At 43.5% G+C, this 27,616-nt stretch overlaps 1 protein-coding gene across 7 annotated transcripts in view; it reads left to right on the top strand.

The window, feature by feature from the left end:
* klhl29 (kelch-like family member 29) overlaps nucleotides 1–27,616 on the top strand; it is a 275,561-nt gene that overhangs the window by 955 nt on the left and 246,990 nt on the right. For 4 of the 7 annotated variants that reach the window (XM_086263029.1, XM_086263028.1, XM_086263030.1 and 1 more), the window contains exon 1: nucleotides 19,251–19,544. The exons of 2 other annotated variants lie outside the window; for them this stretch is intronic. The gene's annotated coding sequence lies outside the window, so the exon portion shown is untranslated. Of the gene's footprint in view, nucleotides 1–18,833; nucleotides 19,148–19,250; nucleotides 19,545–27,616 lie in introns of those variants that run through there. One more of the 7 variants, XM_086263031.1, reaches the window with a different exon arrangement.

Below are 27,616 nucleotides of genomic sequence, written 5' to 3'. Positions count from 1 at the left end.
ATTCTAAAGTTTCTAAGAAGCTTTCAAATGTTTTGCAAGAACTACACGAGTAGTATCTAAAACGCAATCAGGCAGGCAAAATCTATCAGAACAATCAAAAGATCAATCTCTTCCTCACAGAGAGACAGAAAAAGCAACTTAATCAGAGCCACAGAACTTGCTAAATAAAGAACTCGAATCACCAAAACACTACTGTTCAACAGCGACCTCCAAACCACTTCACAGGAGGCGAAACAAAGCTTAATGCTTGGTTGTGGACTACACAACCTATCATTTGACAGTGAAAGTCTTATATACTCATAAATCCAAGTTTGAGATTAGTGGCAACAGAAGGGCGTATGTAAGAGGACACAGGAGAGAAAATGATACCTCAAACTAGCTGTGAAACATGGCAGTGGGGATAATGGGGTCTGAGGTTGTGTGGCCGTGAACACCTGCAACAAATCAGCTGCACCCTCAGCAAGGAGAAGCAATGCTCTGTTCTTCAGAGGCATGCTTCTCTGTGGAGAAGGATTCGCAGATTATGACCTCAAGCACACACGCTGCATGCCTTTTATGTGAAATCTCGCTCAAACTATCAAATTTTTTTCATAAAGACATGAAGGAATGGTGCAACTGATAATGTGAGGACATTGTGTGTTTTCTAAGCTATGTTTGACAGTCTAGCGCCGTGATCGTAGGCTTTCATCTGATTTAATTCATGCAGTTTCAATGTGTATGCTATGCAATTAGGAATGTGACTAATTAGAGATCTTCAACAGAGGCCATGAACGGGCAATAGCTGCTTTGCCGTATAAACACCATGGAAAGTGTTGCCGTTTCTATTTTGAACATAAGTAGGTACATAAACATAGAAAACTCTACTTAGAAAAGACATTACTGGTTGCAAAGATAAAGATTTTATAGGCTGGTGGAGGCCAAGAGCAGAATTACAGACAGCCACATTTCTACCGCTCCGTGCTTGTATCGCCTGTGACAGCAATGATTCATCTCATGTTTACACTATTCATTCAGTATTGTGCATTTCCACAATCTGTCAAGCTGTTGACATTCACAAACCATTTCATGACTTAGAAAAAAACACACAAATGTTCTCAGACTCCAGCTCTGTTTGGGCTAAATAATTGATGTGTGTTTGCAGCTTATTGTAACACCAAGACAATGCCTTAGCTATTTAGTTAAGGGGGAGAAATCCATTCAAGTGTTTGCTTTATTTGTCCTTTTAACAAGTTTAATGTGTTTGCCTAATGTCCTCGGCTTTCTCTCAAAAAGCCAGAGCGACATACACTCTGGAGGAGTTCTGTTAGCAGTTAATGGAAGATTAACTCCATGGACAAACATATTCAGATGAGTTACTGTAATGCTGCTGGTTCCAATGCATGTGCAGTGACCCGCTGGCCCGGAAAATCCTTCTGCCACAGTAATCTTCTTTTCCAATCCAATCTCTATGGAGCTTAATATCAGCATGAGATAACAGATTTAGGCTGGAAGTGCTAGGGGGATTTTTTTTAAATGATGAATAGAAAATATTAATAATACTATCACGCTACAGTGGGGAAAAAGAAAGACCCAAGAGTCTAAAAGCTAGGCAGAAAAACCGAAACATTTAAGAGCATTACCTTTTATTCTTTACTATTCTACTATACATTAAGGGATGTGACATATGAATGTGTTGAATAAGCAGACTCGTAATGTACTGTAAGACATGCCCTTTCTAAATCAGTACTGGGAGCACGATTTAGCCGTATTATACTGTTATATTACCGTAATCACAATACTCAAAATAGGAGCTTTGCAGTGTAATACTGTAAGCTATTTGGTTGACATTATGCTGCTTTTATGGGGCTCCTACTGCAACCTCCACAAACACTTCATTACAGTAAAGTCTAACTGTATTTACTCACCCATGAACCTTGACTTCGATTTTCCCAAACTATGACAAGACATCAGCTTTGTTACAACTCTCTGCACCACATAGCAAGCTAATAGGAATTCTGTTGTATTCACTGTTTCAACAAAGGCCCTAAAGATGAACACCAGACAGAGCTGAGTATATGCTACAGGAGCCTCAGTCATGCTAGCCTGTTGCTAGCCAAACCTTAACATTATTCTTGGTAACACACAGGAGGTTACGCCACATATCCACAACAATCAGTCTGATGAAAAATATGTATATATTTACTGTCACAACACAAGTGAATACATTTCCAAAACAATTTGTGTTATAGTAAAAATACAGTTGAATACTGTATTTTTACAGCAATTTGTCATAGTGAGCTCTACCATACATGATGTAGTTGCTTAAAACAAGGTCTTTATTCAGTCTTTCACAAATAATTTATTGATTTAAAAGCTATTTTTAAGGGGATTCCCCTTAGCCTCCAATGTCTGTTCTTAAGTTTGTGTTTCCTGGACTACACCCAAGTAACAATCGTTATGGAAATTATTACAGCCGTGTCATTATGATTCCCAAGAAACAAGGGGAGGAGCAATGCTTCCGTGATCATAAAACAGCTCAGAAGCAAAGAATTAGTTCTAACTGTACAGCACTTACTCCTCAGTTACTCCTCAGCTCCTCAGCAGGACGATAAGTATTCTGCAATTCAATTAACTCAGCCTGAGATCAGTTTCGATTTTATGTAACTCAGGGGAACAACATCACTGCCTCAGAGTGCTGAAAGTTTTTCTGTGTTCCACCAAGCTGCTCCAATTAAGGTTAATGGCACGGTTGTGTAACGATGCAGCAACAACAAGGCCCTTTTCAAACGCCGTCGCTGTTGTGTCTGGGCTTTGGCAGAACGCAGGCACCTCCCAGTGGAGCCAGTAGGCTATAAAGGTGCCTCAATGAGCCGGTCCCCAGGCGCAGCATAGTGCACATGGGTACCCTTGGGTGTTCTGGCAGCAGAGTTTTGTGGCAGAGCACCAAAGAAAATAGACAGACAACAGATGGCCTCTGTTGTCTTTCACCAAGCCACGAGGCTTCTGCTGGCTGTGGGGTAACAAAACCCACTGAGCTACCGAGACACAGAGAAGCCTGCAATTCAATCAGGTGGAAATGTGAGTCATATAGAGCTTGATATAGCCGTACTTCTTGTATCTGTATTCTTTTTTCCTCAGGATTTTAGAGCTTTATTGACAACTTAACTTAAAGCAGTATTGGATTTTATTTAATGGTATGTCACTTACTGAATTCAAACAAAAAATCATGGGGATATTTTGTGAAGGTATAAAATCTACATAGGCAGTCTACATGAACAAACTTTAAAAAACTAATTATGCCCTTTTTTGTTTTTAGAATTTAATGAAGCACATTAAATATAATAGCTTTCAACACTAGATGGTGCTCACATTTAAGTTTCACATGATTTTCTGCACTTGGCAATTAAAATGAGACACTGCATTGAAGCATTGTTAGAAGTTTAGAGTAGGAAAAGTATAACTGCTGTACCAATTTAATGTAATGACTGCTAAAAGTTCATTCTCAGCTAAAACTAGGCTTTTCCACATTATGTGCATTGTCTGTTCCTTCTGAAGAAAGATTAAAAATGAATTACATTTTATGTGATTATATAATATTAATAACAAATAAAAAATGTAATCAGCAGTATTCAAAGTTAAGGAATTAAAAAGGAAACCGAAAGTTAATATTTATTAAGAGTTTCAATTTAAAATGTTGAATGTTGCTAAATTTGAGTGGAGGATTCTTTCATCTTTTCTTATTAAAATTAAAAAATGTATCTAATGCAGATGGCCCCGCCCCTCCCTGAGCCTGGTTCTGCTGGAGGTTTCTTCCTGTTAAAAGGGAGTTTTTCCTTCCCACTGTCGCCAACGTGCTTGCTCATAGGGGGTCATATGATTGTTGGGGTTTTTTTTCGTCTGTATGTATTATTGTAGGGTCTACCTTACAATATAAAGCGCCTTGAGGCAAATGTTGTTGTGATTTGGTGCTATATAAATAAAATTGCACTGAATTGAATTAAATGCTAATAAACCGTGAGCTATCGTTTGGTTGCTTTCGTAGTAGAAACCATAATGGCATCATTCTCTCAATTAACTCATCAGAAGCTATTTAGTATCAGCCAGAAAAGCACAAAAGCCTCCTATGCTTTGAGTGTGTCAGGACTCGCAAGTAGTTGCGGGAAATAGGAAAGCATCATTCCAGCTAAGTGTTTGGAATATTTTTATGCAAGTTTGCTTGTATTTGACATGTCCCCCCTAAAATGTTTGTTTTTATCGAACATTGCCCCAATTATCTGGTCAGTAAACAGCATAATCAGTGCCTTGAGATGACAGAGTAAATTGGAAAGTGGTCTTGCATGCTGTCTTTGCCTTTCACACTCTTTCGTCAATACCCAATTATCCTCTCTGTTGCTTTTCCTACTGATAGCGCATGACTTAAAATAGGCTTCTTTTTTTGCAGGATTGTTTTCTAATTGCAACAATCCAGAGTGACTTGATGCATTGATCAACCATTAATGGCTCTGAACAGTGGATAGACGCACGCATAAACACTTCACTTCTTGCACGTGTGCTGCAAAAAGATATTTCTTTGGCCCATTTGTCATTTTGCTCAAAAATGACTTAAAGTGCCAGTGGACTCTTCCACCAGTCCTGACATCTGTGGCTGACTGTAGGTATCATTGGCTTTTATGTGTGCCTCAGCTCTAAATCTCATAAGTAATTATTAGACAATACATCCTCGAGGGATGCCAAGCACGAATGAATTGGTTTTGCAAGGTCTGATGTCTGGGATAATTACTTTCATATTTGTGAAGGACACTGTGGGTTAGAGGTTATGTGATGCAATGATGTATGTTTTGCAAGAAAAACATGTCAGTTATCAGCATATCATCAATATAAATGTCCAGGTAGAAAGCAGCTTTTGCAGTACAGGGTGAATATGGTACTTTGTGCTTTAAAGCATTTTTCTGTCCCTCAGAAATCAGTTTTTCACAGAGTGACAAATGAGGGAGACATGAAATAACATTCTATTTTTGTCTCTGCAACCTTTAGTGGAGCAACTTGCGCTGCTAAATATCAACTGAGAATCACGAAGCAGTTTCAGTCCATGTGGGCTGACTTGTGGCCCCCAAAAGCTTTAAATCATCTGGCTCAATGAATCAGAGTCTTGACTGAGCCAAATTGCCTGACTGCGCCCTGTGGGAGAGATAATTGGGTGAAACAGGTTGTTTTTGTGCCTTGCTGAGGTACAAGAGAAGCAGCAGAAAGGAGAAAACAACACGGACTTCTCATTTTTTATAAAATCTCTGAAGCGTGCAGTGTCTAGTTTTTGTTCAGGATGAATTTAGTGGGGTTTTTTTTTTGTCTTTTCAAAATATAGAAAACTGTAACGCCCTACAAGATTGGCGAGAAATACTTTTTTGGGGATGGTTTGCAAAGATAATATGTGGTATACATGTTAAAAAAAACTGAAAGGAATGGATAGAAGGATGTTTACACTAGCTGTAAAGGGTGAATTGATTGGTGCGCAGCTTTCATTTTAAGAGAGAGCAAAATAACGTTTTCCCTCCTTACATCTGTATAATAATACTAATAATACTACTACGAATAATAATAATGGATTGCATTTATATAGTGATTTTCGGGGCCTTCAAAGCGCTTTACAATTCCACTATTCATTCACACACTGGTGGAGGCAGCTACAGCTGCCATATCGCGCCATCTGCCCCTCTGGCCATACTAGTAATAATAATAAGGAGAAGTAGAAGAATAGGGTAGGTTACCATTGTTTTTATGCATTGGTTGGCATGCTGGTAGCACGATTAGCACTGCTGCTAACCACTAACCAAGGAGGTCCAGAGTTTGAATACTCTTTGTTCCTCCAGCAGTTCTAAGCTGTAGGTGCGACTCTGTGTGTGAATAGTTGAGACCTGGAACTGAGAACCTAAGGTTTGATAAGAGGAAGAAAATAGATGGATGAAAGTATCAAAGCAGGAACATATTAGCACATTTTAAAAATTAAAGGTGGCACCTGGGTACAGTAGTTATGATAAGGAGTTGGAGAAGCACATCTTGGCTTATTATGGGGGTCTCGGTAAACGAGAGGGTGTAGAGAGGAATCAGCTGTGCACGACTACAGGAAAGGAGATGAGCGCTTAAATGAAATCTTGAAGGTGAAACAAGATTGAAAGTAGGATGAGAGATGGCTTCCCCTGATCTCTGATAAAAACAAAAACCCAAACAACCAGAATAAAAAGCCCAAATTCAAGGAAGTAGTTATTTATTGCAATGAGACAGTGTATACAGGTGCCTGTGAAGTTCATTTTATGAGTGATAATGTGTCATTTAGGTACTGAATTTGCTTAATTTTTTGCATAATAGTTGCCAGCTGATGTATGAGCATTGTATATTCATATATATTCATATATATTTATTGGTAATACAAGAGTATGTACATTTGAAATAGTAGTTTTTGGTATTAAAGTGAGAAGCAGTGAGTACAGCTGTGGAAGCTGTTTATATTACATTTCTTTTTTGGAGACCTCCTTTAATTTATATGTAGTGCACTGCTATCTAACTAGCAAGCTGCACTATGAATACGCACCATAGTTTGGTAAGTATTTAGTAGTATTCAAGTAATGGGCCCTTTTTGAGCTAATTATCAAACCTAGTAAGAAAAGAAGAGTCATACTACGACCCGGCCGATTATTTCTGCTGCGTTTTAAATTCACACCGCGCGATGAAAGAGTTGTAAACAGATCAAACAAAAGCACCAACTCACAAGTGCCCGCTGACAATCAGACACAATGAATGCGAGACAGCTCTGTGGAGTTGTGATGTAATTAGACTTGTTAATTGGAAAGGAGCATTTCGCCACCTGCGGCAGGAAAAGTGTGAAGATTGTGGTCATCTCTGAAGAAATAGTCCTGCTAATTGTTTTGGTTTCCAGGCAGCCATGGCGGAGGAGGAATGTGACAATTTGAAGTTGCTCTCAAGTTACACCTAAAACTGCTAAAACCTGCCGGCATTAAGGGACATCGTGAGCAATTTGCTGGGTTTATTGTCACAGAAATGGCAATTTCATTCACATTACATCCAGATAAAAAGCCACTTGAACATCACTGCAAGAATGCCAGCCATTCAACCATCTACTAACTCCTGTGCTCACTGGCAATAAGCAACACCCTAACAGACAGGAGAAATGTTCGCCATCAAAAAATCTGTTTTATACAAAGACAAGAGAAGAAATCCTTTGATACTCTCAAAGGGTGAGCAGCATAAATGTCATTATAATTTAACACAAGCCAAGTGCTTTCACCCAAAGGCCCTCCATTAACAGCATTTGCATTTCTGAAAACTTGGCATTGCTCCTGTAATGACTTGTCACAGGAGAGAATGGCCTCTCTAATATATATTTTGCTCAGCTTGATAATGTGCATTCCTATTTGAAGACGCTCTAAAGCATATTGAGTTCAGCATGGGAGCATGAGTTCAGTTTTTATAGATAGCTATGCTGAGAGCCACAGCAGCCAATTAACCATTTGTAAATTCCTTGTTGGCCCAAGTTTCATTTGAAGAAAAATTTTTTCGGAGGCTGAACCTTGACTGTTTCATTTCCAGCCAGATATGGATTTCATAATGGATAAACACAGACAGACTGTCTGCTTCATTTCCTTCTAATAGGATAAACGTGCAGACTCTGCCCTATTCTGTAATTCTGCTTAAAACAATATTGCCAACATGAGTCTCCCTCACCAGGGTGGAGCCCACATTATTTTCAAATCTGTCATGGCTGCTGAAGACAAAACACAACTTTGTACTTTTTTAAAAACTTGTTAAAACAAAAATGTTAAGTGAGTTTCTTCACGCTGAGAGAGCTTTAATTGAAGTCAAGTTAAATGAATGTAGAGTACATTGTTTATTGTTAAAAAAGAGTAAAAGTTTTTAAAAATACACACACACAAGCCACAGTTTCACCCAGAGGTGGGACCAAGTCATTGTTTTGCAAGTCTCAAGTAAGTCTCAAGTCTTTATCCTCAAGTCTCAAGTCAAGTCTCAAGTAATGTCAGGCAAGTCAGAGTCGAGTCTCAAGTCACTGGTGTAAAAGTCCGAGTCAAGTCACAAGTCTGAAACTTTGAATTTCAAGTCCTTTCGAGTCTTTAAAAAAAAAAAAACAACGAAAAAATAATGTTGCAGTTATGCTAAATGTAAATGTTAGACCATGTAATTTTAAAATCTGTGTTTTTCTCAACACATGACAAAATAGTGAACTTAGAAAATATACACAAATTGTGAAATTGCACCTCTTTAAAATGCAGCTCAATTAAACTTAGCTCCAAGAATAATTTTCACCGACAGTTCTGAGATAAGCTGCATGTTATTCTTGGATGCGCTTGTAGGACCGGCTTTAAAATCGCATGACAAAAATATCATACACATTAAAAAAACTGTATCACCAACGTAGCCTGGACAACATTTGCTAGTTAGATGAAGTCAGCTATCTCATCTTAGCATATTTATATGCATATTTATAATCATACGGTTCTTGGAGTGAGTGCATACACTCATGAAGTTTAGTAACTTCAGGTCACTGCAACAAGCCCAGGTACAGTTTACCGACGGATGGGTGCAGGACCTTGAAATGCACCGTGTAGAAAGAAAGACCATCGTACGTATCATAAGTTTACCAGTCTCACAAATCGTCGTCATAAATACACATTCGTTAACCGTTTATTAATATAACCTTTGAGCTCAACGGTAATTAATTAGTAGTGGAAATAATTTCTGGTAGCATCACAGAAATGTAGCAGTGACAATAATACTGTATGCTGTAATCGTACTGGGCAATTAGTGATACAAAAAACCTGTTTTATCCTGTGAATAAAAGTATATGTTTTTGTCAATGTACCATAATAACAGAGGCGAAACGCAATATTGTGTCAGGACAATTCACTATTTATGCACAATAAATAAAGGAGCATAGCGCGACAATTTCTGTTCAGCGCCAGACTTGCTTGTAACCTATATCACCAATTATGTTATGAAAATGACGTATTAACTACTAAAAAACACTGACCTTCGTGTAAATGCTTGGAGCAGACTAACCTGTGAGCTGGAGGGTTCTGGGACGTTATATTTGACCTTTGAATGGCTGTGTAACGGTGGACCCAAGAAATACCAGCCGGAGCGACTTTTGACAGTGCAGAACTTTTTATTAAGCTCGGGGTTGTAGTGGACACATATACTCCGCGCTCTCTTTCTCTGCTGTCACGTCCACCTCCGTCTGTCACTGCCAACACATAAAGAGACACAATCACTGTCAGATCCCAGCACACCTGTTCACCCCGCCCCTGCGCCGCCCCGGGAGCTCACTGCGTCACGCCTCCTCTGCAGCTGGCCAAGGACCACACCCACGCCACACATCCCCACCGCCCGACTGAGGCCGGGGCCCATCCGGCCGAACCTACTCCCCCCCCCGCGAGCGAGAGAGGAAATCGGCCACGACCATCTGCGCGCCCGGCCTATGGATCACCTTGAACTTAAAGGGCTGCATGGCCAGATACCACCGAGTGATCCGGGCGTTGGCATCCTTCATGCGGTGGAGCCACTGCAGCGGGGCGTGGTCCGAGCAGAGGGTGAACGGGCGGCCCAGGAGGTAGTAGCGAAGGGAGTCGACCGCCCACCGGATCGCCAGGCACTCCTTCTCTACGGTGCTGTACCGTGACTCGCGGTCCGTGAGCTTCCGGCTGATGTAAGCGACCGGCCGGTCAACTCCCCCCCCCTGCTGGGACAAAACGGCCCCCAGCCCTCTGCTCGAGGCGTCAGTCTGCAGACAGAAAGGGAGGGAGAAGTTAGGTGTGAACAGCAGCGGCTCTCCACAGAGAGCCCGTTTCACCTGCACAAACGCCGCCTGGCACCGCTCCGTCCACTGGACCAGATCTGGGGCACCCTTGCGGGTGAGATCAGTCAGGGGGCTGGTCAGGTCCGCGAACCCTGGGACGAACCGCCGGTAATAGCCGGCCAGCCCCAGAAACCGTCTCACCTCTTTTTTCGTCTTGGGACGCGGGCAGGATGCAATCGCCGCCGTCTTCTCCACTTGAGGTCGCACCTGCCCGCTCCCCAAGTGGTACCCCAAATACTGTACCTCCCTCCGTCCAACCGCACACTTCTTCGGGTTGGCCGTGAGCCCCGCCTGCCTCAGGGACTCCAGCACCGCGGCCACACACCGCACATGCCCCGCCCACGTGTCACTGTAAATGATGACGTCGTCTAGGTAGGCGGCAGCATAGGCAGCGTGGGGCCGCAGCACCCGGTCCATGAGGCGCTGAAAAGTGGCAGGGGCGCCGAACAAGCCGAACGGAAGCGTCACGAATTGGTACAACCCATACGGAGTGGAGAAGGCCGTCTTTTCCCGGGACTCTGTAGACAAGGGAATCTGCCAGTAGCCCTTGGTTAAATCCAGAGTCGTAAAAAAGCGAGCGGTGCCCAACCGGTCCAGGAGCTCGTCGACCCGGGGCATGGGATAAGCATCAAAACGTGACACCTCATTCACTCTGCGATAATCGACACAGAACCGTATAGACCCATCCTTCTTTGCTACAAGGACGATGGGGCTACACCAAGCACTGTGTGATTCTTCTATTACTCCCAGCCTCAGCATTTCCTTCAATTCCCGGAAAACAATTTGCCTTCTATGTTCCGGCAGCCTGTAGGGCCGTGAACGCACCGTCACGCCAGGCCGCGTCTCAAAATGGTGCTCTATGAGAGAAGTACGGCCGGGCAAGGGGGAGAACACGTCGGCAAAGCGCTGTTGCAATGCAGCAACATCCGCCCTCTGGGCCTGTGTGAGATGGTCACTGCAATGGAGGGAGGCGGGGATGCTAGACTTTGGCGCCTCCGGCCCCAACTCATCTCTCCCTCTTACCAAGCTCACTAGAGAAGCGGTCTCCGCCTCCCTCCAGGCTTTGAGGAGGTTGAGGTGGTAAATCTGCGTGGCCCCGCCCCTGTCCGACCGTACCACTTCATAATCAACGTCCCCCACTCGCTGTGTGACCACGAAGGGTCCTTGCCACTTGGCGAGTAATTTAGAGCTGGAAGAAGGAAGTAACACAAGCACCTTATCTCCCGGTGAAAATTGCCTGAGTCTAGCCCCTCTGTCATACAGGCGTCGCTGCCGCTGCTGGGCCTGGAGCAAATTCTCCCGCGAGAGCCTCCCCAGTGTGTGCAGCTTTGCTCGCAGGTCCAGCACGTACTGAATTTCACTTTTCGCAGGGCTCGGACCTTCCTCCCAGTTTTCCTTAATCAGGTCGAGCACCCCCCGCGGCTTCCTGCCGTATAACAGCTCGAAGGGAGAAAATCCCGTGGAGGCCTGGGGCACCTCCCGCACTGCAAACAACAGAGGGTCTAACCAGCGATCCCAATTGCGTTCATCCTCGCGAATGAACTTACGAATCATGGATTTTAAAGTCTTATTCAGCCTCTCCACCAACCCATCAGTCTGAGGGTGGTAGACGCTGGTCCGAATAGATTTAATACCCAGTAATTCATACAGTTCCCGCAATGTGCGCGACATGAACGACGTGCCCTGGTCAGTCAGTATTTCTTTCGGAATACCGACTCGGGAGATGACCTGAAACAGTGCCTGCGCCACGCTCTTCGCTGAAATGGTGCGTAGCGGCACTGCTTCCGGGTACCGCGTTGCGTAGTCCACCAGGACCAGCACAAAGCGATAGCTGCGTGCACTCCGGTGCAATGGCCCGATGAGATCCATGCCAATACGCTCAAACGGGATCTCCATCAGCGGTAATGGGCGCAACGGCGCCTTTGGTACGGCCGGCTGGTTAACCAGCTGGCATTCGGGGCACGACGCACACCAACGGCGCACGTCGGCCCAAATGCCCGGCCAATAGAATCGGGCCATTATGCGCTCCAGAGTTTTCTCGCCACCCAAGTGCCCTGCCATGGGGTTCGAATGAGCCGCCTGGAAAATCATTTCCCGGCGGCTTTGCGGCACCAACAACTGTGTGCGGATTTCATTAGTGTGAGTGTCACGGCTCACTCTATAAAGCCGATCGTTCCGCAATTGGAAATGAGGGTACGTTCGCGCAGCGTCGGGGCGCACCGAGCGACCATCAATATCCATCACTTGGTCATAGGCTGAGCGTAGGGTGTCGTCCCGAGACTGCTCTAGTGGAAAATCTTCCGTGGGGTACACAACGGGAGGCGGCGGGGCTTCCGTGGAAGTCCCCGCCTCCTCCTCCCCCCCAGAGTCAGCGTCGGTCGACCCCGCGTCACCGCCGAGCGCCGCGCAAACGTCACACGAATTTACAGACCGCGATCGCATCCCCGCGTACTGCCCCAGTAAGCTGTGGAACCCCGGCCAATTCGTACCCAAAATAAGGGGATGCGACAGGCGCGGGCTAACCGCCGCCTTCACTCTATGCGTTTTGCCCCTGAATTTCAGCAACAGTGACACTACTGGGTACTTGTGAATATCCCCGTGCACACATTTAACCTCCACCCAGTCAGCCTCCAACAATGCCCCGGGGCGAACCAAACTTTGGTGGACCAGAGTCTGCGTGCAGCCCGTGTCCACCAAAGCATGGCGAATACCCCCTTGACACCTTACCGGCACGCGGTACGTCACTCCTGGACCGGGGGCGGGCGCTGGAGCGCCGGCAACGCGGAACACCTGCCCCACCTCCATGAGCGGACAGTCTCGGCGCAGGTGCCCCGGCCGCCCACACTTCCAACAGTCCGGCCCCGGCGTCTGTGCGGCTCCCCGTGGCTCCGGGGCAACCTCGGCGGCCGCCGGGGTTCCGGCGGGAAGCAGCGGCCGGAACGGGTTCCTGGGGCTCCACCCTGCTGCCTGCTCCGTTCCCGCAGGGCCGCCGCCTCTCCTCTGCGACGCCGCCGCCGGTGGCCTGGGCGGCGGAACACGGGCGCCCCGCCGCGGCTCCTCACGGCCCGGTACCGGGTCGGCCGCCAGATGGTCCTCTGCCAGCGTCACCGCCGCCGTCAAATCCGCCGGGCGGTGGCAGCGAACCCAACGAGCCGTCGCCTCGGGCAGGCCTCCCACGAACTGCTCGAGGACGACCATGGTCAGCATCCGCGTCTCCCCAGCCGAGGGGCCCGGTCGCAGCCACCTCGCTGCCGCATCCTCCAGCTGCCGAGCCCAGGCAAACGGCCGCTCCCCCCCCGACATCCTGCTGGCCCGGAACTGACGGCGGTAATCCTCCGGGGAGAGCCCCAAACGATCCAGCACCGCCCGGCACACGTCCTCGAACACCCCCCGCGAGCCGGGGGGCAGGCTCAGCGCCGCCGTCTGGGCCTCACCCGACAGAAGCGGCAGCAGCCGGGCGGCCCACTCCTCCTCCGGCCACCGACAGGCCAACGCCGTGGCCTGGAAAGCCTCGATGAAAACCAGCGGGTCCTCCCCATCCCGCATCCGGTGCAACGTCACCGACAGCGGAGGGGCGGGAGCCGGCGCGGCCGCATTCCCCAGCAGCTGCCCCAGAGCCGCGGTCTGCTGCTCCGATTGCAAGCGAAGCAACGCCAACTGTTGGTCCTGCGTGGCCGCCTGACGAGCCGCCATCGCCGCCATGTCCACCATCATCTGGCCCAAGATCTGCAGCGGCTGGGCGGGCGGTGGGGCGGGCGGCGGCGCCGCCGGGGGAGCAGGGGGAGCCGGCAGGGGACCGGACATCACGCGTGGGTTTCGGCACCAGTGTAACGGTGGACCCAAGAAATACCAGCCGGAGCGACTTTTGACAGTGCAGAACTTTTTATTAAGCTCGGGGTTGTAGTGGACACATATACTCCGCGCTCTCTTTCTCTGCTGTCACGTCCACCTCCGTCTGTCACTGCCAACACATAAAGAGACACAATCACTGTCAGATCCCAGCACACCTGTTCACCCCGCCCCTGCGCCGCCCCGGGAGCTCACTGCGTCACGCCTCCTCTGCAGCTGGCCAAGGACCACACCCACGCCACAGGCTGCAATCCAGGCCACCCGTCGCCTCTTTGTTACTTCGGAAACATGGCTCGAACAATTTCTCTTCAACGACGTAATCCGATAACAACCGATTTCTTTACCCGTCGGCTTCCCGTGGCTGTCATGCGACCGGCTATTGCAGTTAATAATACAACGGCTTCTTGTGTTTCTTTTTATCGCTGTATAACTGATTTTAATTGAAAGCCTGCGTGCGCTACTACCGCTTGCCACGAGTTCCCAGAATCCTTTGCGGTTCTACCCGTGAATGACGTCACATTTTCAATCTCTATATAATATGCATGTTAAATTTTGTATTTGGGGTAAAATATCAAGTCTTTTCAAGTAAACCGGTTCAAGTCCAATTCAAGTCCCAAGTCATTGGTGTAAAAGTCCAAGTCAAGTCACAAGTCTTAGAACATTTTTTCAAGTCAAGTCTAAAGTCATAAAATTAATGACTCGAGTCTGACTCGAGTCCAAGTCATGTGACTCGAGTCCACACCTCTGGTTTCACCCACTGAATTTGATTACATTTCGCTAACATTTTTAGCGAAGCGTATCAGTCACATCTGCACACACACACACAAATCTCACAAGGCTTTGTTATATTTTCTAGCTTGATGGTTATTGAGAATAGTGCTTATAGGCAGGGTGTGTACATTTTTGTAGTGCGAATATACTGTGCGGTAGGAGGTATGAAAAATCTTTTCCTTTTTTTCCATTGAACTTTCTTCACAGCAAGTTTCTCCAAAGAAAGTCAGACATTTATTAAGAATATTTTTCCCCAGCTGTTAAAAACAGCACATTTGCAAACTAACTTGTTTTGTTGGGGGATTCATAGACTGACATTGACATTATGTGGACGTGACACAGGGTTCAGTGCTAGCCATCATCAAATACTGCACAGTTTTTGACAAGAATATATACACTGACCATAAAAAGAAATAAATAGTGGCACTGGGGCTGAAGTGCAAAGACTATACGCTGATATATAACCTAAAGTAAATAATAGATTTAGAAGCTGATCGATAAACTGCGGAAGTGAATGAAAGCATCGGTCAACAGTGGACTAACTCCCATAAAGTTTTTTCCCCTTCAATCTCTGACTAGAAACAAAAGTTGCTTGGAGGGCATGTCTTTGCTGAATTTCTATTCGCTTTCCATTCCTTTCACCTGCATTGTACCGAAAATAAATCTACAAACAAGATGAAATGATATGTAAACTCATGGAAGCAATTTGCTTTTTTTTTTGTCCACTTCCCACTGAGCCCAATTACTGTTGTTTACAGGTTCCAGATTTATGCATGTAGTGGGTACAGTAAGGCATGAGTAACACAGTGCCCTGCAGAGCCCTGACACTCCAGCTAAATAAATGGAGACTAACCTGTGAAAGGCAACAACATGACTACACAAAAGAAAACGATAAAAACGTTTCTTTATTTAAACATGTTTTGCACCTACAATTACTGCAGTTTTTTTTTATTCAAAATACATACTAGACTTGTAAAAAAAAAAAAAAAAAATCATTCACTGAATGCATGCAAAAATGTTTTAATGTCACTGAACATACACACACACACACACACACAGAAAAAAAATCCATAATGACCTTCCAGCATATTGTAATTCAAGTGGTACACCGCTGTACCTATTCTGGGTTCTGTTTTCCGGCATAAGAAAATCTAGCCTGAGGCTGGACAATTGGGCCAATCATTGGACCAGATCAGGTGAAAAGCACAAAGTGTCCTAACCAGAATCTTAAGCTGCTTTAGCTTTATTTATTTTTACGCATATAAAGCATGTGAACATGCTGGTCTGGTGGGAGATTCCTTGAAGAAGACGGCTGCAGACATATGTAATAGAGGTTATTGTGAGAAAAGAAGAAAAACACGATTGGTATTCGCGGTGGTGGAATGTGATTTAGAATGAATGCGAGCAGCTAGACTTGTAACGATATGACACTTTCTTATAATGAACTCGTGTAACATTTTTTTTCCTGTTTGTACTAGCTTGTTTTCACTCGCTTTATGAACATATTTTTTCTTCTTTCAGACAGGCAACTTTGTTATGTGCTTGCAACTGTGGATTTACAGCAAAGAAAGCTTGCACCCCTTGGCTCTGTTGCTGAATTTTGAAATTATATATTAGCAGAAGCATTGGCTTATGCAAGAGGAAGAATCAAAAGTCGTAGGTTTTATTTGCACTGTAACGCCTACCTGTAGACCTGCAGTTGCCACATACAGTTGACTTCTGCCCACAAACACACAAGTAACTGCAAACCTTCATGCAAAGTCACTTTGTGCATTCCTACGTTAGCTTGTGCAATACATATATATTTTTAGTCGTTCCCCTATCCATAATAATTGCTCCATACAAATGAAAAAATGAAATCTATTTGTTCAGATATGTTTTTTTCACACGTTTTAACATTTAAATTAATTTGGACATAAACGTTTGTACAGATTCGCACTTTGAATGTATCGCCCACCTCCAGCGTATTCACCCAAAACGCCTTCACACATTCAGATGTAGTGATACACAGCCAAAGTACTCACGACCCCATTTTATTTCCATAAGAACAAAACCTCTCAAACCACAAAACACCATTAGGTTATGCTGGTGCCGTTAGTGCAGACACAGATACGCTACAATTTTGTTAATTATCAGGCAACAACGGCCCATTGTTCCTACTTCTTACAGATCTTGGACTGCAACTTTATCAAAGCTGGCATTAAATTCGCAGATGCACAGCACACTCCTTCCACCCCCATCTTTCTCCCTTGCTGAACTCTGAGTCATGTTAGCCCATCACCATTAAGTCGCTAAGAGCTTGCTCCATCATTGTACATCGTACCCAGTTTTCCCCTCTGGGAGACTCGTTCCACCCCAAAAAAAACAAAGATCTCAGATAGGAAGCTTTATTTGCACAATGTAAGAAGTTCTGATTAATTCAAAGTACAACCTGCAGGCTCCGATTTGGCTCACTGGGCTCCACAACAAATTAGCACACACCATTGCACACCGTCTCACTCGCTGCCATAGCTGAAAGGCACAGCTGAAAGACTTCTGAAATTACTGCAAAATAGAATTTGACCCCTGATAAGGCCCACTATCTATTCTGCCAAGTGTGACATTTTGATGCAACGCAGGATGTCTCTGGAGTGTAGAGCACTCGAGTATTTCACCCAGGCATTTTGAGGAGTGCATACGCTTAAATTGTATTCCAGTGATCATGATATTTGTGCTCTGCCGAAAGTAAAAAAATTGTGTTAGTTTTTTAACGCCGTAGGATTTTACACACTACATGCAAGTCTGTTCTCTTGTCAGAGGTTACTGCGAAGCCATGATTCGTTTTTGGAGGAAAGCAACTCACAACAACTCGGAGTGAAATATTGCCCTTTTTTGCCCCACTTCATTTTAATAAATATTTTTTCAAATGAATAGGTTTGCACACCCGTGCAAGTGTTTTAATTACTCAGGCTGATTAGACCTAAGGTGGAAATTGGGTTGAGCTATGCTGGGAATAAGATGATGTCAACAAACTTAATCATTAAGTAAGAGTGATAACTGTGCTCCAGTAGGGGGTTACAGTAAATGATGCATTATTACTGATTAAATATCAAACACTATGATAAGTAGTTTGTAAATACTATGGATATGCTTTTCAACTGCTATATATAACACTCACTTTTGATTCATATAGCTGATAAACACTTGAAAAAACCCTATATTTTAATACTTTTCAGCTTCTTTTTTGTTGTTTTTCTTTTGCTACAAAACATCCAAAACTGATAATGTATAACAAATAATTACAAGACTCTGATACAAAATCATAAAGGAAAACATTTGTTGTGCTGTATTATAACCATAAACAGCCATAATTCTTATTTTAAGGGACATTATTCCAGCGTATAAGAGCCTGTAACAGCGGTTAGTGGTAGGAAGATTCAGTGGCGCTGACCCTGAAAACAAAGCAACTAAATTCAGCCATGTTTCCTTTCCATATCTGGGTTTTCCTGCTCCAGCATGTTAACTCTCCTGCATAGATACTCTTTATAAGATACTTTTAGGTCCTGTAAAGGGTGCAGGTGTTTTCACTTGGGGCTGATTAGACCCCTGCTCTAGCTGAAGACGAGTTACATCAGGAAAAAAAATCAGATGTCACCAAACATCACACTGAACTGCCTTGATATGAAAATGATAGAGTTGTCAATCTAAAGAGACCGTACACGCCCACGTGGTCTTGAGAGGAGAACTAATCAAGCAAAGTAAGTGAAAGCATTTGTACAGTGCAGTCGAGGCAGGAAAGAGGAGCTTGGTGAGAACGAGCCAAAAAGACTGTAATGGATTCTGCGCCATGTGCCACTAACAGGGAGATAATCCATCAGGTAAGAACAAATAATCACGTTGGGTGACAAATTGAAAGTTTTAGAAGGCTGTAAAGATATGGCCAGAATTAAAAGGTTCTCAGTGGATAAGAAGGTTTCTGTCTGAGTTAATTGCCCCACAAGTAGCCGGTCCCCAGAAGGGGCCGAGATAAAGCTGAACTATCAAAACAAATAAATCTGCCGAATAGGAATTCATTTATCGTCCACACCTGTGTTTTTCCTGCCGCGGTGCATCAAAATGTCCTCAGTGAGAGGCCGGGGCTGTCTTTTCTTGACTTTCTGTAATTATTTCTTCCCACCTTTGCTTGATCGCGTGACATTGCTGATTGTGCTCATGGAAAAGTGGTTAGGGAAGCAAAAAGGACATTGATTTTAGGCAATTTGGATCAAGCTGGAGAGGGCCCTGTTGATTTTAATTCTAGCCATCTAATCAGGGGCTGATTTACAACCGGGACGCTAAGTGAATGTAATTACCAGCATTTAAGCACCAGGTAGGACGGGGAAAGCTACAGCGGTTTTGGGAAGGAAGAACAACCAGCATTAGTGCACCTATCATCTGTAATTTGGACTTATTTGGGAAGATTGTTTGGGAATATTTCAGCTGTAACCACCCAAACACTGTTTTTTTTTTTCTTTTCTTTTTTTTAAGTGAATAATACAATTATTAGTTTGTTTTCTTGCTTGTCTAAGTAATAGAAGAAGAATACGATTGAACCTTTGGAACTCTCTTCATGGCTGATAATGATCCAAGGAACCTCCTGCGAGGACAGCTCCACTGATGCTGGAGTGCAAGCACAGCTCTCTGCAGGTACGTGCGATGGCACACAGTGGCGGGTGGGAGGCGCTGTAGGGCTTGTGTGAGAGAAACAAAGTGAAAGGGGAGGAGCAGCATCGGGAGTAAAGTGGCCACACGGTGTGCCAGTCCGTCCAAGCAGTCGCTTACATCTCAGATCCGCCGCCGCGCAGAGAGCGCAGAAAGCCCGTCTGCCAAGTCCTGTCTACTCCACTTGGTGACGTGCAGAGCCGAGCGCAGGCAGGCCACTTACAGACCGGCCCACAGCCGCTGCCACTGCACTGTGCTGCTCCTTTTGCTGTAAAATGCAACAGCGGTCTTTGCGGGATAAAGACAGCATTCATACATAATCAGCGCCGGAGCGAAACAAGGACAAACGCCGGGGGACAGGAGCAGCGAGCGGCCGGTGGAGGTAAGCGCTCGGTCAGCGGAGGTGCGAAGAAACACCGCGCTGACTCTCGCCTTTGCTTCAATTTTTTTTTACACGCTTTTGTGTTAAGGCAGGAGTTCACTCGTCCTATCATGAATGAATGAGGGGGATCATCAGTTTCACTGCCAGCCCCTAGCTGAGGACCATAGCCTACCAAATGGTGTGTACGGCGCTCACGTTGTGCGCAAGCGCTCCCGTTAAGAGGAGGGCGAATAAAACTAACTTCACGACTCAGATCGAGGTTTGGGAATTTAAAGGAGTGGTCTGCGTCAATGTCAAACAATTTAGGACTTACAGTTGGTCACTATAGCAACGCTATCAAATATACACACATATTACTGAATTATTTTGGTGTATATACACCAAAATAATTCAGGTGTAATCAGCTGGTCATGTTCTGACAAACTGCCTAGAAGCCTTTAATCATGTGCAAACGACCTGGCAGAAGAAATAAATTTCAATGTCACTTACCCCAGTTGTGCATCTTCTGAATTTACAGCTGCACAAATCCCACTACTGCACAGATTGTAACGGAAAGATTTATTGTGGCTCTGGAGTGGATTTGAGGAAAAATAAATAAATAAATAAAATCCTGTTATTATATTCCACAGATGCGTGTAAAGTTGTAGCCTGCACTAGGCAAGACTCATCCTTCAAACAGCTAAGCGTTGCTCATGACAAGTCCCATGTGTTGTTACAGTGCAGTGCTGTGAAGTGAAGTGGAGCACTGGCTGTGAAGGACACTGTGTTTTGCAGAAAGTTCCCGATGATCATCGAGTCCATGCTGTTTTACAAATGCACCTTCTGACCGGGCAGGAGATGTTGTCCTGTGCAAGTGTGAAGGCACTGTAGAGGCGAAAGCATGGATCGCAGAATTATCACATTTTGCCTGCAGTCCATATTTAGCATGATTTATTGTGAACTCTCACATCCAACAGCACACTTGTCGATCCTCCTGGATGGTCCCCCCCGGTGCTGATCCCTGTTTACGAGCCTGACTTACTGTATATAAATAGATGTAGCCTACGGCCACCCAACATGACTGCGCGTGCGTTGCTATTCTGAAGATGCATCCAACATTTGTTATTGTATTAATGGACTGAGCATGTGGGGCAGGAGCAGGACACACTTCCCTGCTGATGACATTTGAAAACCTAGCAGGCTATCACAAATCAAGGCAGGGATTAAGAGGCTTTAGTGCTAGTCCTCTCTGAAGAGACGGGGAGCTCTGGACTGGATAAGGTAAGACAATGCATTTGCCTGAGAGCTGCTGTGTTTAGCGGGGGTCTTCTCGCCTCACGTGCTGCATTCGAGGGAGAACTCTCGCTCTGCACATTTAGGATAACCAGTCACCGCAGGTGGATGATCACACAGCAGCATTACATGGAGAGGTGTTAACACACTCTGTAGCGTGTGTTAAGCTACAGAGCCTTATTGTCAGGCAAGCCTTACCTCTGTGGAAGTATTGTCGTCTCTTCAGTTTGTCACAAGCTTCTTTGCAATAAACTCAATCAGGGATAATCCTTCTATATCAAATGTGCTTTAGGTTGGTCTAGGGAACCGCTTTGGCCGGAGGAATTCATTTAGAAATTACCCAGAGGCATTTATCCTATTAGCAAAGGCAAAGCGAAAAACGACTCCTGTTGTTATGGTCAGCAAATTACAAAACTGCAGCTCAAGGCCATTTATTATAATTTTTTTTCCACCACGTTTTCCAAGAAGGAGAACACGGGGTAAGCATGTATAATTTGACCGGTGTGGGATGTGTGATCTAAATGCAGGCTAAGGAGGTAGAAAGGATCAAATGCTGTACAGTGTTTTCTTGTACTTGGATGAAGTTGTGATGCACTTGGTTTTGCCTCCGGTGATCAACCGTGTATTTCAAGGAGTCGATGAAGCAGAAGCTGTGCCAAACTTGCCAATAAATATAACCGCAGAAAGCCAAGCTCTGAGTTATTTTCATGTAACAGCAGTCAGATAAATATAGCTATTCGGCAGCAGTTTGGGTAAGACGAAGTAATTTCCAGTGTCTCCTTTTGTTCTTTTTTTTTTTTTTTTTAAACTAATGTACATGTAATGCCTCTGTTTATCTGCAGCCTGCTCACCAAAGCAAAATATTAAAGTAGCCGGAAATTACGCTGATTCTGTTGGAGCAGTGGATATTAGAAGGCCAATCTGGACCAGCCCGCCCCCAATCAAAATGAGAATGAAAAGCAGTTGTGCATGTTTTTGTCTCTTTGGCACACAATGAACTCTATTTTCTCCAAGGTTAAAGAGGGTATCCTTTCTTCTGTAATCACATTGCTCTAGCAGATTTATACTGTGCTCTCTCTGCGTGTTCATAGAGGCTGCTTTGAGTATGTGAATAATTTTTTATTTATTCTTTTTTTGGGGGGGGGGGGTTACACGTGCACCCCTTTAGAAACACCAGTATATTCAAACAACAGTATCCACACACTGGGATCTGAAATGTGAGATTTTGAAATGTGAAATCAGATTCTTGTAGCCTGTTACACAATCAGGTGACAGTGAGTTAAATTTAGCAATAATATCTGCAGCTTCAAAATCTTTTTATTTTCTTGTTAACAAATCTTTTACTGAATTAATGTGACACAACTGTCGTTATTAAATGATTTATAAAATTTTGATTATATATTGTTTATTTTTTTTTAAGCACACACAGACAGGGTATTAAAATTTTTTTTTAATCCAATTTCAAAATACTTTTTTTTTATTTTTATTTTTTTATTTTTTTTTAGAAAAGAAAAGGAAAATTGCAGTAAAATTTAAAGTACATGGCTGAATATAAACTTTTACATACAAAACTTAACTATTGCTCAAGGCATACCTCTCCGGACACTTGCATATGTCCATACAATAGTCAAACTTGTCTGTGGTCACTGTAGCCACTGCTGTTATGCCACCTTCCAGCAACCACATGAAAGTCACGAATCCGTTCTTTCTAACTGTATGTGCTTCAATTGTTACGGGTGAATGGCTTGACCTAAAGCACTTTGAAATTGAATTATTCTTTTTGATGCACTCTGCATTTCATAAATATATATATTTTTTATGTTTCTGAAATGTGATATTATTTTTTAAAATAATAATAAAAAAATAATTATGGGTTTTGTTCGTTAAAGAAATCATTTATTACAGGAAATATTTTTAGTGGTTTCTTTTCTTGTCGTAAGTTAGAAAACAATATTAATGTCTCTCCTCTGTCAATACAAACATAAATCTATTGCATGCTACTGCTTACTGTATTTACTGTAAAGACTTCCTTCAGCAAGAAAGCTTGCAGTACATTATGTATACATTTCATGCTAACCCTTTGATGCTAGTGGCTCCTTTGAACACGGTGTACCCAGCTGTTTTCATAATATTGCTCCTTTTTTTGCTTCTGTTTTTGTGTTAATTGAACCGTTATTTCAATTCACTAAGCACTGTATTAAATTGCCATAGCCACTTAGATGGTACTCGGGTAGCTTTTTGTACTCTTAGTGCATTTATTTCCTTTTTCTTAGGTTAATTTTTTTGGGTCTTGTGCTGCTAGCAAATTGCAAGCATGGAATCTCTGTACAGGTTGAACTTGACCTCAAGGTCAGTTTGCTTAGCAAGTTTTTTTAGATTTTCTTTTCAAGCAGTCATGCTGAAACAACGGGAGCTGCAGTTAAAAGCAGCACGGAGCAAGAATTTAGTCCTCATCATACCTGGCATGCTTCATCACAAACATCTGGGGTGACGACTTTATAACAGATTTTACTTCCACATTTATAAAAATAATAAGAGTCCTGCATTATTATATTATTACATTAAATATTAAAGTCCTGCCTACCTAGCTCAGTTTGGTACTGGACCCGTTACCCATTATTATGTCAAGCAAATCTAGACCCACTCTGACAGGCTATTGCGAATTGTGGAATTGGGCTTTCGAGGTTGACTGGCTGCATTAACACGGTCAGTCTGCATATAATTAAGACAATGAATCTCTCGCCTCATTTGACAGAAACATATGTAGTTTTGTTAGTTGTGTGATTAAGTTTAGAATGCTTGGTTTAAAAAATTGAAGAAGAATATATTTTTGATGATTTGCATTTGGTTCTGGTTAAAAATTGTTCGATGGATCCAGAAATGCTTTTTTGCAGGAAAGAGTCTGCCACGTGTACTCCACCAACTGTTTTGCTGTTTGTTGCTGGAAAAGGAGCAGGTTAGTTAGAGCAGGCCATCTTTTAATGTGTCCAAGGACACGTTTGTCTAAAGACTGTTTAAAGATTGGGGAGGTATCCCCATCTAGACCACCTCCAAATGTGGTCTGAGCCATGGGGCATTAACCGAGTCCCTTCAGGAGCAGTCCACCTGTAGTTGTACCACCCAAGACCAATGTTAAGGCCATGTATCAGCAGAGCCTTAGATCATTTACACCCGGTTCGTGATAACAGCCGTATCCAAGCTCCACCTGGGCTCCACTGTATGCTAATGACTCTGTGGCTCATATGCAAGCTTGCTTTAACTCAGTGCTTTAACAAATATTAAGTCTCTCATTGATCAAGATGGGTTTCAGCTTGTGTTGGCCATGTTTGTTAGTGTATTCAAGCTTGATAGCAAGCGTGGAGAGAATGCTTGATCTGTCTTGATTTGGTTTACCGTGTCCTGCTTTGATATCAACATGATAAAGGCGTTTTCAGTGACAGGATGACCAAAAGGCCTCGTTTTCCTTCCAACACAAAGCATTTTGGTTTTTTCCATTAGTTGTTTTAAAAGTAACACTTGTTATTAAAAAAAAAAGTAGCTGTAACGTCTTTTTAACGCACATTTTAAAAACATTTTTGCTGTAAATCTGAATACCATCTCAGGGAAAACTAAAATCCTATTCTAAATACTGACAGGGGAGATGCCTTTCAAGGACAAAGATGAAGATGGATCAGATACTTACCACATTAAGTTTTTTCTTTGCCGATAGTACTGAATTATTCTCCCGCAGCTTTTAAGGGAGCCTTTAAACTTTCCTTATTGGTTTTCTGGGACAGTGATGTCTTTGTTTAAATATGCCGCTGAATATTTAGCATAACTGGCCATTACAAAGCATAAAATACTTGCTAACACACGGGGCATAAGGCCATGAGCAAATGCCGTGCTTCCCAAGCTCTTTAGAGATCAGTGAACTATGAAAAGCAGTCTCTTCAGCTGCCCTCTTGAACACAGTCGCTCAAGGGCTAGTGATGCTGGTATCATATTTCTAAAAAGCCTGCAGTTTCCCTTTTCAGAGACTCAAATGGTCTCAAAATGCACTAAGCTCTGAACCTCCTGCATCCATGGAGATTTGATTTAATAGATCACTTTCAAAGCTTAGTTTCTGTTGTTGTATTTATGTTGTTGATTATGAAAGTTAGGAATTTTGGTACTGTTTAACTGAATAGGTTCTTTAATATACATTTGTTTCAGTTTTATTTGTATTTTTTTCACATATTTCAATATTAACACCTAACAGTAAGATTTCTGTTAGTGTAATGATTTTAGGTCTTTAATCTGCTGACTTTAAAAGTGTTAAGTTGTCATAGTGTTGCTGTGGCTGTAATATGTAGTACGTGGCATGAGTGTTTGTTGTCAAACAGCTATGCTTTCCAGGAATCTGAACCACCCTACACAAAAGGCTGTGAGCCATTAGGCCATAACACCAGGGCCAAGGGCTGCACTTAAATTCTAAATTTACCAGTAACTTTAGCTCCGATTGCATTTGTTCAATGTGGCATTGAAAGTATTTGGTCCTCCTGCCAAAAAAAAGAAAAGAAAGCATTGTTAGGAAAACTGAAGACCATTCCATTAATGCTAATACCCACATAGAGTGTTTAAATTCACTTGACATGTTTGGGGACACGGGGTGAGGATTTGGTTTGGACTCAAGCCTGTGAGGCTACATCTCAGGGCCGCTGCACTCGGGGAGGCGGCTGTGTGGTGAGTGGCTCCGCAGGGGGCAGGTTAAGCCTGTTAGCCCCATGCGATGATGCCGTAGGTTTGCACCATCAAGGGAGGGAGCGGGCTGTGAAAGAGGTAGGCATGGAAAATCTTTTTTTTTTTTTTTTTTATCTTGTAGACCATCACAACCAACAGAACCACTGCTATTTTTCCTCCTGTTTATGCAGGCCCCCATTAAGCCTGTCTACAGGAATATTTCTGCACCGCAGCTGACGGCCACAGCTCCCCAGGCATCCCTTTTATAAACCTTACTCATTTTAATAAGGTGCACTTCACTATCTTATCTCTGCTTTGGAATAAACATAATCTATAATGTAATACAAAACCTATTCAAGCTATGTCCAAGTTGTTAAAAAAAGGAGACTAAAGCAGACATTGTTTGGGAAGTGCACCGGGCCTTAAAAGGACACGGACACATTATGTAATCATTTATTTGAAATTGAATAATTGAATCTGCCTTGAGGAGAAGCCAAGCTTAAAGAGAGGCCTGTTGGAAGAGGTTTTGAGGTGGAATGTCAGACTCAAACTAACTCTGTCTGCTTGAGGCAAACCAGACTTCAAATTACTTCAAGAGGAAAACAAATTTCACCGGTCACTGAAGTCACTTGAACTCATTTCACTTGCTTTTTGTCTCAGAACCATGGGAATTTACAATAAAACCATTTGAGCTTTGCCACTGTCATTTCAGTGGTGCCACATTGTAACTGCAGTGTATAGTCTATGTGCTGTGTGCCTCAGGGTGGATTTTTTTTCTTTTCTTTTTTTAAATTGCCATTTGTCTTGGTATTAACAAGAAAATATACTAAAAGCGGGGTTTGCCCAGTAATCTTCTTACCTGAATCTGGGGATGCCACTCCTACTTCGTCCTTCACCATGCATTTATTTTGAAGGGATCTGTTTGAGGGGAAGCCTCTGAATCATTTATCTGCAGTGAGCACTAAATATGTAAATCGTTCACAATTAATTGTAGTATACATAACAGTGACTTACAGCCATGTCTGATTTGCATACTCCAACTGCGCGAGTTAAAAGGTGGCTTTTTGAGTTAAGAGGGTACATAAATCACGTGTTTACAGGTGGTGTGATGTGGATCTGTAATATTATCCTATTTACAACCTGTTTGCATTAGTTCGGATGTATTCTTTCAAGGGCCACAGCAGCTTATAAAATATTGGCACCATCCCAGCCATCCTAATGCTGCGATGCATGCACTCCCCTGTTGATTAATTCACGTTGGCAGTAGATTTTCTCTGTATAAATACCTGCAGCACAATGACCAGGGTCATTAATTGTATTTAGTAATTACCGTATGACAGCCAGCAACAAATTAAAAAGGAAAAGGGGCTGTTTTTATTCATTTAAACTCTGTGTAAGTGGGTCACCACATTATCAAAATTGGACTATTGACATTAGCTCATATTCTATTCAATTTTCAATTGAGTTCAGGTTTATTTATAGGGCGCCAAATCACAACAACAGTCGCCTCAAAGCACTTTATGCCATAAGGTAATGAATTTAGTATATTTGGATAAAAGCCTGACAACCAACGAGCAAGCACTTGGCAACAGTGGGAAGGAAAAACTCCCTTATAATAGGAAGAAAACCACTGTTAGTACCAGGCTCAGGGATTGGTGGCTATCCGCCGTGATCGGTTGAGAGTCAAGGAGAAAGAGAAAAGAGAGACGCAGACTCGTAGGGTATACTTTATACTTTGTTTTAAATCTACATCATAGGTACATTGTAACCGCAAACCCCTCTGAAACTTTATGCCGTAACATGACATGAACGTCCCTAGAAATCATATCTACATGTCTTAATGCAGCCCACAGCTATTGTAACTGGCCTGTTCAGCACTGTTGATGACTCCTGTGTGTTCCGACTACTTTTTCACCACAGCTTTTTAATTTATCAGTGAGAATAACAATCATTGCCTCAATAAGGAATGATAATCATTGCTCCAATATAAGGACTCAGATGGCAGCGAATTCCTGGAGGGAGGTCGCTGAAACCATCAGAATGGACGTGAGGGAATTTACAAAGAAGTGGAAAATCTGAAGGGACAAATATGTTTGCCTCCC

This window comes from Aulonocara sp. 'chitande type north' Nkhata Bay, linkage group LG15, assembly GCF_057382095.1.
Source record: "Aulonocara sp. 'chitande type north' Nkhata Bay isolate Kocher_YH1m ecotype deep benthic linkage group LG15, A_spYH_male_GT1.1, whole genome shotgun sequence".
NCBI classification, from domain to species: domain Eukaryota; kingdom Metazoa; phylum Chordata; class Actinopteri; order Cichliformes; family Cichlidae; genus Aulonocara; species Aulonocara sp. 'chitande type north' Nkhata Bay.
This window is presented reverse-complemented; position numbering and strand designations above follow the sequence as displayed.